General features: G+C 40.4%; 1 protein-coding gene across 1 annotated transcript in view; it reads left to right on the forward strand.

Moving 5' to 3' along the window:
- The window catches only part of LOC122795556 (interleukin-6 receptor subunit beta-like), a 1057822-nt gene that overhangs the window by 451214 nt on the left and 592478 nt on the right, over window positions 1–14130 (forward strand). The window lies entirely within an intron of this gene.

Here is a 14130-nt window from a genome sequence, read left to right on the forward strand (position 1 = left end):
GCTTGACCTATCTTCCAAAAAAGTTGGTATAAGTGATGTCTGCCTAGCTTCCATTACATCAGATTTAAGCTTGGATAATAAATTCATATCATATCCACTAGAAAAAAGTCCTCTACCATATTATCAAGTTGTGAAACAAATGTAGTATTATCAGTAGTTAGTCTACTTGCTCTAATAAATTGAGATTTTGCTACACCTTTAAAGACATGTGGCGCGTTCATACTACTGTGATGCGTATATCTTCCATTACTAACTTCCTTTCTATAAATACTAGTGTTTAATATGCCATCATTCAATTGCAGTTTGACATCTAAAAAACATATGCTGCTGTCAGACACATCCATTTTAAATTTCAAAAAATTAGTACTAGAATTTAAATAATCAATGAAAATATTCAAATCATCCAAAGTACCATTCCATATTAGTAGACAGTCGTCTACAAATCGCTGATAGAAACTAATGTTACTAAGAAATACATTTTGTGCATTAAACAAATAATTGCATTCCCATTGGTAAAGCACTAAATTAGCGTAAGTATTTGCTACGGATGTGCCCATAGCTACGCCTGTTAACTGAAGAAATAAGGTATTATTAAACATAAACACATTGTTCCTCAGAACTACATCCATAAGGCAGCAGATATTGCTAATGAGCCTATGGTCAGGACTAGGTTGAGAAGACAAAAATTCTCTAAGTAGTTCTATTCCCACATCATTAGGGATAACTGTGAAAAGGGACATGATATCAAGCGTCACTAAATAATATTTCTTGGTATTTAAATCAGTTTTTACATTATTATACCATACCCGTAACTTTGACAATAAATCATAAGTATCCTTTAGAATAGAACTACATTTAGGTAAATAAACTTCTAATTGCCTATGCAAATAAACTGATATGGGTTCAGTAACCCAACCACCTCCAGAGACAATCGGTCTCATGGGTGGATTTTCCAGGGATTTATGAATCTTAGGGATCCCATATAAATGTGGAATCAGAGGACAAGGTACTGTAAAATAGTTAAAAAGATCAATATCTATGTCATTATTAAGCTGCAGCTCATACACAACCATGTTCACATAACTTATACAATTTTTACATCAGTTCTAGTGATAACTTTAAAGGCAGTATCATCATTTAAAAGCAGAGAAACAGATGAAAAATAATTATCACAATTCATTAAGACAGCCTTGCCACCTTTATCAGCTTGTTTTATAATAATGTCATTACACTGTTGTAAACTTTTTAAGGCTTTATACTCAGAGAAGCTTAAATTATATGCCTTGTTTTTAACAGGTTTTAAATAGAGTTCTCTAATCTGAAACTCGCAAATGTCATGAAAAGCCTTTAGTACAGGAACACTAACTGGCATAAAAGTGCTACTACGTTTACAACATTTTTCAGGTGCAGGAGTATTACCAAATAGCAGTTATTTTTCAGCTGTTTCTCTGCTTTTAAATGATGATACTGCCTTTAAAGTTATCACTAGAACTGATGTAAAAAATTGTATAAGTTATGTGAACATGGTTGTGTATGAGCTGCAGCTTAATAATGACATAGATATTGATCTTTTTAACTATTTTACAGTACCTTGTCCTCTGATTCCACATTTAGATGGGATCCCTAAGATTCATAAATCCCTGGAAAATCCACCCATGAGACCGATTGTCTGGAGGTGGTTGCGTTACTGAACCCATATCAGTTTATTTGCATAGGCAATTAGAAGTTTATTTACCTAAATGTAGTTCTATTCTAAAGGATACTTGTGATTTATTGTCAAAGTTACGGGTATGGTATAATAATGTAAAAACTGATTTAAATACCAAGAAATATTATTTAGTGACGCTTGATATCATGTCCCTTTTCACAGTTATCCCCAATGATGTGGGAATAGAACTACTTAGAGAATTTTTGTCTTCTCAACCTAGTCCTGACCATAGGCTCATTAGCAATATCTGTTGCCTTATGGATATAGTTCTGAGGAACAATGTGTTTATGTTTAATAATACCTTATTTCTTCAGTTAACAGGTGTAGCTATGGGCACATCCATAGCAAATACTTACGCTAATTTAGTGCTTTACCAATGGGAATGCAATTATTTGTTTAATGCACAAAATTTATTTCTTAGTAACATTAGTTTCTATCAGCGATTTGTAGACGATTGTCTACTAATATGGAATGGTACTTTGGATGATTTGAATATTTTCATTGATTATTTAAATTCTAGTACTAATTTTTGAAATTTAAAATGGATGTGTCTGACAGCAGCATATGTTTTTTAGATGTCAAACTGCAATTGAATGATGGCATATTAAACACTAGTATTTATAGAAAGGAAGTTAGTAATGGAAGATATCATCACAGTAGTATGAACAGCCACATGTCTTTAAAGGTGTAGCAAAATCTCAATTTATTAGAGCAAGTAGACTAACTACTGATAATACTACATTTGTTTCACAACTTGATAATATGGTAGAGGACTTTTTCTAGTGGATATGATATGAATTTATTATCAAGCTTAAATCTGATGTAATGGAAGCTAGGCAGACATCACTTATACCAACTTTTTGGAAGATAGGTCAAGCCTCACAGATAGCCAGTGTAATAACACCATTACTCAACGTGAAATAAGGTACGCACAACTTTTAATGGTAGGTCAGTTCAATTAGACAAATTATTAACAGGAACTGGCCCATTCTGATGGCATTGGATGAACTAAAACTATATTGGGCACCAAGCCACATTTTACATATAAAAATATGAGGCGATTAAAAGTTTACTCTGTTATAAAGATTTTTATGACCCTGTTATACACAATTGGCTGCTAAAACTGGTACTTTTCCATGTTTTAACTGTGTTGCCTGTGCTTACATCTTAGGAATGGTAGTGATATTTTCACTCATCCTGCCAATGGACAAGTATTTAATTTTAAAATTACAGCTACTTGTAACACCACTTTTGTGGTTTATTTGGCTACCTGCATCTCATGCAGTTCATTTCTGGGAAAAACAATGTAAGCTTAAGGCGTGTTATAGACCATAATTCTGAAATTAGGAGAAATTGTGACAATAATGCACTATGTAAACATATTAAAACTTGTGGTGAAACACATACATTTAAGTTTAGAGTGATTGATGCTCTATGTCCAAATGAAAGAGGTGGTGATGTCAACAACCGCCTTGAGCTCAAAATTTGAATGGATATTGAGATTAGCTGCTGACACTCATCCTGGTTTAAATAGCACTGTCAGTTTAAAACCTGTGTTAGTTAAGCTACGTAATATTGTAAAGTAAATATTTTATACTGTGTATCTACACATCTTTTAATTTATATGTATATGTCTTTAATTTTTAATTTGTTTTCTGTCACATGATTTCATTTGGCTGCTGGTCATGTGATTTTTAGACCTGTATTTAAGCTTCTAGAGTTTAGTGTTTGAATGTATTAGTATTGAAGAAGGGTTACGCCCGAAAGCTCTGCTTTTTATTAAACTGGTTTTCTCTGCAAGTTTTCTCTTTCAAGCCCCAATACCCTAGCCCAAAGGTTCCTAGAATTCATAAACTCAAATGCTATGGAACAACTAGTCACCTCTCCCACAAGAGGGGAAAACCTATTAGACCTGATCATCACAAACATGGGGACACAATGCTCCATACCTGAAGTATACCCCTCTTTGGTAAGATCGGACCATAAATTAATCTCCCTGGAAATCCACATCCCGCCCCCACCCCAGCACAGAAGACCACAGTGAAGAACTTCTCAAAAGCTGACTTCACACTTCTTAAGACCGAAGTGGAATCCTTCAAGGCACCCGGGCCAGTGGAAACCACAGCCCACTCTGCTGAATCCTTTATAAACGCATTCTTTGGACACCTACAAGAATGCATGGATCATGCAATCCCAAATAAAACCAAGACCCATTCCCCCAAAGGCAGGCGTCATGTCTGGTAGACCCCAGCCATTAATAAGCTATACAACAGAAGGAGGAAGCTACTACATGATAGAGCAAAATCCCTAAAAGGGAAGGCATCTCTGATCAGTACTAGCAAAAAACTATGATCAATCATAAAATCATCCAAGGCCAACTTTGAGAGAAACATTGCACAAGGCACTAAAGATAATCACAAGGCTTTGTTTAGTTATATTAGAAACCTGAGTGGAAACTCCCAGATATGCTCAGAGTTAGTCCAAAATGACAAAAAATACACTGAACCCACAGATATTGCCAACATACTGGCAGACAGGTTCAGTGCAAATTTTTCTCCCCCCTTCCCCCCAAAGGGACAAATATCTATCCCAGCAGAGTGTTGCCTCTCTGACATCTCAGATGCCCAGGTGAGAGCCGCCCTCTCCAAAGCTAAAAACACAGCATCAAAGGGACCAGACGGTGTCCCGGGTTGCGTGCTACATGAACTCCAAGAAGAGCTAAACCCACACATAAGGCAGCTGTTTAATCTCAGCCTTACTACAGGATATATACCCAAAGAATGGCGTACAGCAACAGTGGTCCCACTCCACAAAGGAGGTGCTTCTACGGACCCTGGAAACTACCGCCCCATAAGCTTGACGAGCCTGATCTGCAAAGCTATGGAGAGGATCATTATGGAACTCATAAACAAAGACATTGGGGACCTACAGACACTGGATCCTACCAAATTCGGCTTTAAGGGCAGATCCTGCCTCTTGAACCTGGTCGACTTCTTTGAAACAGTCACCAAGGCCATTAATGAGGGTAAGGTAGTTCACACAGCCTACCTTGATCTTGCAAAAGCCTTCGACACAATACCCCACTCGGGAATCATAGACAAGCTCTCCAGCTTAAATATAAACCCCTATGTCATAAGATGGGTTGCAAACTGGCTCAAGGACAGAACCCACAAGGTCAGAACTGCTGGAGCCATGTCAGACTCTAAACCAGTCACAAGTGGCGTCCCACAGGGCTCGGTCCTGGGACCTCTCTTGTTCGGTATTTATTTTTCTGAGGTACAGGCTAACATGGGAGGATTGTGGCTGACCAAGTTCACAGATGACTGCAAACTGGGCACCATAATTGATTCTCCTGCGGACACAAGCATCCTTCAAAGGGGTCTCATAGAAATGGAAAACTGGTGCCAGAGCCATGGCCTTAAACTAAACTCCAAAAAGTGTATAGTTATACCCTTCGAGAAAAACAAAGTGCCCACAAATTACCACATAGGTGGTAATCCATTAAGTACGGAAGAAGTAATTAGGGACCTAGGGACCCAAGTTGACAATAACCTCTCGTTTGACACTCACATTGCCAAAGTGGTTAGAAAGACCTTCTATATTGCCCACCTTATCATGAAGGGATTCACATCTAGATCGGGAGAGGCCATTGTGCCCCTTTACTCTTCCCTCATCAGGCCCATAATTGAGTACAATGCCCCATTTGGGATGTACATTACCCGACACCTGCAGCAATTGGAAAGACCCCAAAAGTACCTCACCAAGAGGATCAAGGGACTCAAACATATGCCATATGCTGCCCGGCTAAAGAAACTCCAGCTCTACTCAGCAGCATACCGCCTACTCAGAGGCGATCTATGCCTGACGTACAAGGCCATGCCCAACCCAGAATTAATGGACATGCTCCACCTCAGAAAATCCAAATCCACCAGAGCTACGCTAGCGAGAGATTTGAACCTCAGCACAGAAATAAATAGGACATGCTGGAGGGACATATTCATAACCCAGAGGCTCCCTTCACTCTGGAATAAAATCCCAGTCCATGTTAGGCAGAGCCCCTCACTGACTCTCTTCAAGAGAAATCTTGACGAGTGGATGGGAGATCGTAGATTTACCCCGGGGGTCGCTTCTGTGTCACTGCTAGACAGAGGTACAGTAAACTAAACCTTAAAATGGGCACAGTATGCTCATTCCAAGGGGTGGCGAAAGCCAAACACACTCTGGCTAGGCTTATAAATGCCCTTGTGCAGATAGCCTATTATGAACCTATGAACCTATGGACTGTTATGTCTGTTTAAGGATTTTTACATGGGGAAAGCTTACATGAAAAAACGTGTAAAATTCTGTTTTAATTATTTCTATGTAGAACTCCTATTTATTACACTTTGACTGTCTCTGTATTTTTTGCCTCAAAACTTGAATTTTTATTATCAGGTTTACTGACTCACCCAGACTGTGCTGCCAGTGTTTGTCTTCTTGCTTGGCTTAACCTTGGTGCAGTTGATCTTCTCAGTTCTTCCTTATCCCATCAGCAAGAAGAACATTTTTCTAGAGACTTGTATCAGGCAGTCTCCGACACTGCATCTGCTGCCGATGGATGACTTATGTTTTGGAAGGGAAGGGCTTTTTTCCTCAGACTGTTCACCATTATATTTGTCCCTTTGTTGTAGCTCTTTAAGAAGCCACCAATACCAAAAGTTAGATTTGTCTTCTGTGGCTTTAGGGATGGCCTCACCTGGCAAGGGAGAACCACTGCTGTTTGGTGTTTCAGGAAATAGTGGATGAAGTCTTATTGCATAGCTGGGCTATGGTGCCTGATTTCTGGACTATTCCCCTGACTTGATTTTTTTTCCCGGGGTGGAGGTCTCAGGAAAAGAAAGCAGAAAATTAAGATTGTCTCAGCTCATCTTTCCTTTAACTATGGACAAGTAAGAATTACTGGGATTTGCCAAGGGATTACTGTCTGTTTTTATTTTATATCCTGTTTCTACATGGACTACAAATGTTAAAAAAAAAAAAAATCCCTTACATTCTGACGTTGATTCACAGTCAGATTTACAGGAGTTGGAAGGGGTGTATTTTTCTTTCACAGAATTCTGATGCATTTCTTCACATCTTCCACCAGGAAGGTTATCTTTTCTCATACTGTAACCAAAATGAGAAATGTATTACAGTGGAAATTGAATGAAATCCATATCTCCTGGCAAAAGTATTATAATTTGTTGCAACTGGATTTTTCTCAGCCTGCAGCTCTCCCTTCAGTTCAGCAGCTTAAGAAGATGTTTGCTTAACAAATGTCAGTATGCTTGACAGTCGGCTCCCTGCTTCCAAAAAGTCTGATAGATTAGGTAAACAAATCTGACACGCATGTCTTTTTAATACCAAATCAGATTCTACAGTGATTTATCAAAGCCATCTACTGATAAATATATTGTGAATGCTAACCCCATTTCCTCTGACAAGAATGCAAAAAATGTTTATTCTTCTGCCACTTTAAATTTCAGAATTCTGAACTGCTTGTTCATATGTTAACGGTTTTACTAGCTTCTTTTGAGAACATGATGAAGTTAACCGTTAAAATTCCTACTTTATTCCTGAATTGTTTCTCAGGTAATCACTTTTAAAGTGCTTCTATGATTCTGCTGATGCTGTATCCAGATGCTGCTACTGGTTCACTTAAGAGAAGATTTGCTTGTTACATTCTCAAGACTTGGATGCTAAAGCTGAAATTTTAAATTCTGCTGTACAAATGTTCTGTTTGGCCCTTTTGCTACTGAGTTTCTAAAAAGATTTGATGTAAGAGAGCAATTAATTCAAGGGTTTACTTAATCTTCTGACCTTCCTTTTGTAAGCTTAGTAAAAATCTTTCCGTCTAATTCAGGGTCCTTTTTTTGTTTTTCAAGAAGCGAAATAAAATAGTCTCAGCAATTTCAAATCAGCATAATTTTAAAATGCAGTGGCAAGGAGGCTTAGAGAAGAAAGGGGAGACTCTAGAACCAAGTAAAATTCCTTGTTTTATGCATTAAGTGATTAATAGATTGGTTAATAGGTAAACTGTAATCCCAGTGTATTCTTTGCAGAATGTAAAAACGAGAGAAAAAAGCTTGCCTGCTCTGGATGTCCACATACAGCTCTCGATACTACTTGGACAGAACAAAAATCTTTCAAGAAGGCTGAACAGCTGTCCTATTTCTTACCTTAAAAGAAAAACAACCAGTGTCATAGCAGACTATTTCAAGATGGTTGTATTGTGCTGCCATTCTCACTGTAATAAGATACTTCCAGACAGGGCTAGGGTTCTTCTTTGGCTTTTTGGAAATGGGTGGGCTCTTAAATGTATTCTGGAGACAACTTGACCCTCCTATGTATATATCTTCACAAATCATTACAAAATAGATTCCTTTTCCTGCTCCAGAACAGGTTTTCCTAGGGTCATTTTCCAGGGGGCTCATGGATTCTTAAATGACTACCTCCTTCCTGCATAATCCTAGATGTTTGTATTCTACCCTTAAAGATTAGGCTACATCAGGAGTGAACTAATTTTGAACATGGTACAGTTATTTAAGTAAACTTACCATAACAGTAAAAGTTCTAATAGATCACTGTTGCAGTAGCCTTCCTCTTCTTCCGTTACCCTTGATGTTCTTCGTGTTTCACTGTTGCAGTCATTACAGTTGGGTAATCTGCTGGCAGGTTGCCCTCAGTCAGCCTGAATAACAAAGTCTTGGGTCCTGCGTCGGTTGCTGTCTCTTCTTCCATGACGTCAGGGGTATAAAGCATGCAGCCGGTGCCATTTTGATCAGTCTTTCTTGCCACGCGGTTCCCGAAGCAGAAGCAGTTCGCAAGTGCCGGTTGGCCGACTCCTTAAATTTTCATTTTTCAAGTTTCAGAAGCGAAGTCTTCAACCTAAAGCTAAGTACCCCATTGGGGAAACTTTTTTTTGCTCCTTACTGATGTCAGTAAAACTTAATAATTGTATTGCTTGTGGGAAGCAAATACCTCATAAGGACTTTCATTTGTACTGTATTCCTTGCCTAGGCCCTGACCACAATGTGCCTTGCTGTTGGTTTTATACTAAATTTAATCAATGCACTATTAAGCGTCGATATATTTTTGCTTCTCATTATTTTGGCTCAAGATTTAACTATCCAGAAATGTCGTTGGTTAGCAATCTGACTACTGGAATTCATAAAAACCTAAAGAAAAAGACAGGGACAGACCGTCGAGGTCCAAAACCGACAAGGAAGCTTCTCCCTAAGCCAGTCGTCGGTACTCAGTGAGGCGCTTTCGCAGCCCCTGATGCCCGCTACTTTTGATTCGCAGGCCTCTACCGAGACCCATTCGGAGTCCGGTATGCCGCAAGACACCTCAAGTACTGGACCCGCAGATGTCTCTCCCTTAGATGGGTCCGGAGCCGCTGAACAGGCACCGGCTTCTGAGGGTGTTTTCAGACATAAAGATTTGTACATTAAACAGACGCCATCATCAAAAACAAGACCAAAACCAACTTCGATGTCCAAAAAAATGACACATGGCCCACATGTTCAGGCCCCTGTGCCTAAAAAACAAATTATTAAAATGGCTGAGGATTTAATTACCCTGATCAGGGGTTCCTATCCCCCTCCGGCTAAGAGACCTAGGCAAGGCACTGATTTTGAATCTTCAGATCAGGTTTCCATTTCTTCTGATTCCTCTTCTGATCAGGAATTTTCTATTCCACCTTATGAGGGTTCTGATGCAGAAGAACCCATTCTTTCTGCTTCTCCTCCTGAGGACTTTTCTTTTGGAGAAACTTTGCATACCTTAAGGGAACATTTTCATTGGGAGAGTCAGGATTTTTCAGAATACAAAAAGAGGCTTAGGGATTTTCTTCTTCTTCCTCAGCATAGGCCTTTGGCTATACCTCCTGTTTTAGACATTGTTGATGATGTTTTCTCAGAATCCAGCATGGCTCCTGACTCACTGCCTCCGGCTCCTAGTAAGCCAGACAGATATTACAGGGTTCCTGACTCCAAGTTTCTTTTTAAAACTCCTACTGCTGATCCTGAAACAATTTCTCAGGGTCCCAAGGGTGTTAAGGCTTCTACTGCTAAAAATCCTACCCCTTCTGATAGAGAATCTAGGGCGCTGGATAGATGGGGTAAGAAGGTTTACACGTCTGCAACCCTGGCAAACAGGGCTTTAAACTGTCAATTTCATATGCTTAAATATCAGCAGCATGGGCTTACTGAAACAAAAAATGATGTTGATTTCTGACTTTGTGGAAAATAGTTACAGGATTTATTGCATTCAGCTGAACAAGTAGGAAATCATACTTTGCAATGTGGTTTTGATTCTTGGAGGCCTCTTGCAGGGCCGCCATAACTGGATCTGCGATAAGGAGGCATGCATGGCTCAAGGAGCAAAATCTGCTTGGTCATGTTAAAGCAAAATTGTTAGATGCTCCTTTACAACAGGACAGTCTATTTGGTAACAAGGCAGAGGAAGTTTTGAAAAAGATGAAAGACAAAGCTAAATCTATGCAAACTGTAAAAGATTTCCTAGAAGTGCAGCCGCCCAGGTTCAGTAGGCACTGGCCTACTAAGAAGTGATCCTTTCCAGTACCCAACAGAGCCACTCATGACAAACCCAGGCACTCCAAAGGCTCCAGGTTTCAGTCATAAGGAACTTACAGAACAAAACAATGGGGTGCCTCCACCTCCAAATCTGGAAGTAGTAAGGCCCCTCCCTACGGTAAACAGTCTCAATGACTTTCCTCTGCCATTTCCAAGCACTTATCTTTTGGCAGCCCCTTTGGGGGGAAAACTAGCACTTCATGCACAAAACTGGCATCTAATTATCCAGGACAAGTTTGTTTTAAATATAGTATCCCAGGGATACAGATTTCATTTCCACACGTTGCCAATTCCAAACAGATGGTCAGATCTGCCTCCAAATCAGTGAGCAGATGCCAAGTGACAAGTTATGTCCCTCATGGATATGGAGGCTATTCAACCAGTACGAGAAAAGGAAAAAGGACAAGGTTTTTATTCAAGACTTTTCCTGGTACCCAGAAAAGACAAATCATGGCGTCCAATTCTGGATTTATCCATTCTAAATACTTTCCTGGACATTCCAAAATTCAAGATGCTGACTCTACAACAGTTACTGCCTATGATGGCCAAGGATGCCTGGTCGGTAACTCTAGACTTAAAAGAGGCTTACCTGCATATCCCTATCCGGGAATGTTGCAGAAGATACCTCCGCTTCAAAGCAGGCTATTTGCATTACCAGTTCTCTGCACTGCCCTTTGGCTTATCTACTGCGCCCAAGATCTTCACAAAATGCCTGGCACCAGTAACTGCATTCTGCAGACAAAGAAACATTCAAATTTATCCTTATCTGGACGATTGTCTAATTCAGGTAGAAAACAAGGACACTTTTTTGTAACGTCTAGCATTTATAAAAAGGCTTCTAACTTGCCTAGGGTACACCATCAACGAAAAGAAATCACAACTGGTACCCTCTCAAATAATTACATTCCTGGGTGCAAGCTTGAGTACAACTGCCCAGATGGCTTACCTCATGCCAGACAAACAAAATCAATTGATGACATACTTCAAACAAGTGGCCATAAAAACCCAGCTATCAGCAAGACAAATTCTGCAGGCCTTGGGGTTCATGGCTTCCTGCATTCTGCTAATTCCATGTGCAAGACTGCATATGAGGAAATTTCAATGGTACCCAAAAAGCTTATGGGGTCAACATTGTCACAGCCTGGAAACAGTGATTCCTATCATTCCTTGCCTGCAACAGGAGTTCCTATGGTGGGCAGAGGCCTGTCACCAAAACAAGGGACTGTCATTTATTCCACCCCCTGCCACCCAAACTCTGACTACAGACGCATCAGATTATGCTTGGGGGACCCATCTGGCAGGGAGATGCATTCAGGGCGAATGAAGCCCAAATCAAATGCACCTACATATCAACCAGAAAGAAATGCTAGCTGTACAGAATGCTCTGACAGCCTTCAAGGACTTTCTTCATCCAGGACAACTACTGATAAAGACTGACAGCACCACAGTGATGTGGTACATAAGCAAGCAGGCGGGTACCCACTCATACCCCCTCTGCAGACTATCCATGTCTTTGTGGAACACAACCTTGACTTACCAAATACATCTGCAAGATCAGTTCCTGCCAGGAAAGCAAAATACTCTGGCAGACGAACTAAGCAGAAATCGTATGGACCCACACAAATGGAAACTGGATCCACAGATCTTCAGCATGTTGACACAAAGATGGGGGAGCCCAGAAATGGATCTTTTTGCCTCTCCCCAAAATTATCAGTTGGACAAGTTATGCACAAGAATTCATCACAGAAAAGTTTGGAAAGTGGATGCTCTATCCTTCAGCTGGAAAAACCTATCAGTCTATGCCTTTCCCCCTCTGCCTCTGCTCCCAAGGTTTTACTAAAAGTCAGACAGGAAAAACCAAAAATTATTCTGATTGCTCCAAACTGGCCTCGCCAACACTGGTACCCCCTTCTACGCAATATGTCACATCTTCGTCCGTGGCACCTGCCTCAGACACTCTGTCTACTGTCTCAGCAGAACTATCAAATTCTGCAGACTCAGCTCCAAACTCTGAATCTTGCAGCATGGCTAATCAACTAATTTCAGCAGTCGCATCTCTCAGTAAACCTGTGATGGATGTCATTTTGGAGGCTAGAAGGCCTAGTACTAGAAAATCTTATACTGATAAATGGAAAAGATTCTGTGCCTGGAACCAAGTGCAAGGAATAAACACAGCCCAATATTCCTCAGATCCTGCAATATTTGAGATGCTGCATAAGGGCCTATCTTTTTCTCCAATAAAGATCCATGCCTCTGCCATTTCAGCTCATTACAACACAGACCCTCCTCTCTTTTCTCACCCCCTGCTAAAGCAGTACCTTAGATGGGCCAAAAATTTGAGACCTCCCAGGAGATCACCAACTCCTGCATGGGACTTCAATTTTGTGCTGGAAAAACTCACTGGGGCCTTTTGAACCAGCTGCTACTGCAGACATAAAATTTCTGTCTTGGAAGACAGCTTTTCTTTTAGCAATCACTTTGGCTAGAAGGGTTTCAGAACTACAGGCTCTCATGGCAGTGGAGCCTTTCATTATCTTTTATCCAGACAGGGTGGCCCTCAGGACCAATCCATCCTTTATGCCTAAGGTGGTATCCAGTGTGGCTCTTAATCAGACCATTCATCTGCCAACTTTTTTCCCAAATCCACAGAACAAGGGGGAGCGGATTCTGCATTCATTGGATGTACACAGACAACTAAGATTCTACTTAAACAGGACAAAATCTCCAAGAAAATCTGATCAATTACTGGTGGCATTTGCTACAGGGGCAGAGGGAAAGGCTATTTCAAAGCAGACTATTTCAAAATGGATAAGCCATTGTATTTGTTTCTGCTACATGCACCATGGTAAACCTGTCCCCAAGGGGATCAGATCCCATTCCACCAGGGCTGCATCTCCTTCTGCAGCCTTCCTCAGAGGATTCCTACCAGAGACATTCTAGAAGCTGCTACTTGGAGCACAGTTCATACATTCACCAAACATTACCATTTACCTCTCTTTTCCAAATCCAGAGCAGGCTTTGCCACTGCTGTCCTGCAGGGCCTTATAGCTGCTCCTAATGCTGTATAATTCCATCCTCCCAACAATAGCTTTGGGATTCTACCGAAATGTAATTACTGCAACAGTGAAACACAAAGAACATAGTACAGTTGTGTACACTTACCATAAATGTAGATGTTTGAGTGTAGACAACTGTACTATCTCTTCCCAGGGGGAAGAGATAGTACAGTTGTGTACACCTACCATAAATGTAGATGTTCGAGTGTACTTACTGTTGCAGTCATTACATTTGGGTTATCTGCTTGCAGTAGCCCTTAGTTGGCCTGATTAACAAAGTCTTGGGTCCTGCGTCGGTTGATGTCTCTTCTTCCGTGACGCCAGGTCGTCAGGGGTATAAAACATGCAGCCGACGCCATTACATCAGTTTTTCTTGCCCCCTGTTGCAGTCCAGGTTACCCACCCACCAGCCTCCTATTTCTCTTTTATTATACCTCTTCTTTCTTTTACTATGCTCAAAAGCCTTTTTGATGTATTTGCTTTTACTTGGAGGTATGTGTGTGTGTATGTATATATATATATATATATATATATATATATATATATATATATATGTATTTTTTTTTTGCTCCCCATTTGGGGGGCACCTGACATCTGGGGCAAGAAAAACTGATTAAAATGGCGCCAGCTGCATGTTTTATACCCCTGACGATCTGATGTCATGGAAGAAAAGACAGCAACCAATGCAGGACCCAAGACTTTGTTATTCAGGCCGACTGGGGGCAACCTGCCAGCAGATTACCCAAATGTA

The sequence above is a fragment of the Protopterus annectens genome, chromosome 2.part2, assembly GCF_019279795.1.
Source record: "Protopterus annectens isolate FY-2018-M chromosome 2.part2, PAN1.0, whole genome shotgun sequence".
Classification (NCBI taxonomy): domain Eukaryota; kingdom Metazoa; phylum Chordata; order Ceratodontiformes; family Protopteridae; genus Protopterus; species Protopterus annectens.